Source organism: Oryctolagus cuniculus, chromosome 21 (genome assembly GCF_051225735.1).
Source record: "Oryctolagus cuniculus isolate XC-2025 breed Fujian yellow rabbit chromosome 21, ASM5122573v1, whole genome shotgun sequence".
Classification (NCBI taxonomy): Eukaryota; Metazoa; Chordata; class Mammalia; order Lagomorpha; family Leporidae; genus Oryctolagus; species Oryctolagus cuniculus.
The window spans coordinates 7,995,582-7,996,774 of NC_142887.1; the positions used below are offsets into that span (position 1 = coordinate 7,995,582).

General features: G+C 54.2%; 1 pseudogene across 1 annotated transcript; it reads right to left on the reverse strand.

Annotated features, from left to right (window-relative positions):
* Nucleotides 1–498: 498 nt before the first annotated feature.
* Nucleotides 499–950, reverse strand: LOC100354234 (large ribosomal subunit protein eL31 pseudogene; annotated as a pseudogene). The gene has a single exon (XR_016227367.1). The product of XR_016227367.1 is annotated as a large ribosomal subunit protein eL31 pseudogene (transcript).
* Nucleotides 951–1,193: the final 243 nt, after the last annotated feature.

The following is a 1,193-nucleotide window of genomic DNA, read 5'->3' on the forward strand; positions in this document are numbered from 1 at the left end:
CAGCTGCCTCTCGCCAACTTGAGTGATGACCTGCAGGAGCTGATCCTGCTTCTGATTGGAGGAGAGCAGTGTACTTGGCGTGTGGGTAGCAGAGTTGGGATTGGTGGAAGAGGACTATAAAGGAGGAGAGAGACAACATGCACCAGGAACATCTATCTGAAGGAACACCTGTGCAGCCCCCGAGAGAGCCGGCTGGCGGTGTGCCGCTCCTCCGCAGAAGTGGGGAAAGTGGCAGGGGGAACCGCCCTTCCACGGAGGTGGAAGGGACGGCAGCCAACCCGGGAAGAACCAGCAGCAAACCCGGGAAGGGCCGAGCAGACAGAAGAACAAAGCAGGGTCCTGTGTCGTTCCTCCGTGAAGAGGGGGAGCGACAAGGTTTCAGAGCTGGAAGACCATGCCTTCACCACGCCCCTGCATGATCTCAGGCCCCTTCCTGTCCCGACCTGTATGCCCACCTGCCAGGCAGCCTACATAACCTGGAACACGGTGGGCCGGCCCTTTCTTTTTTTTCTTTTTGGCTGCCCTTTTTTTTTTTTTTTTTTTCAGCTTTACAACTTTAATCAGTTCTCATCCACATTGACTGTCTGTAGATTTTTGAAAGTGGTGACAGGTACATAGGTAACCAAAGTGTAGAGCTTGTTTGGGGAATCTTCATCCTCATTACGTTTTCTGGACAACCTCACGCGGATGCGGTATGGGACATTCCTTATTCCTTTGGTCCAGACGGCTTTGTTGAGCCTGGTGTCAATGCGCACATCTGGAGTTCCCATCTCTTTCATGGCAAACTTCCGGATCTCTTTGAGTGCCCAAGGGGCACGCTTCTTGAAGCCCACGCCATGGATGCGCTTGTGAATGTTGATGGTGTACTCGCGGGTCACCACCTCGTTGATGGCAGAACGACCCTTCTTCTCGCCGCCCTTCTTCGCGGGAGCCATCTTGGGGGCGTGGCCTTCAGGCCCCCGGGGGCTCTTCAGCTGCTAGTAGCAGCTCATTAGCAAATGTTGCCGCACGCACGTGGCCCTGGGCCTGCTCTGCCTGATAGGGACCTGGATTTCCCTTTCTCTCTTAGAGCCCTCACTCGCCTATGCATTTCTCTCACTGAATAAAAACCTTAACATTTTACCACGTCCTCTGGTCTGTTTGAGCCGGTATTCAGGGTTCTGCTCTGAATCTGTGGCAAGAACCCGCACAGC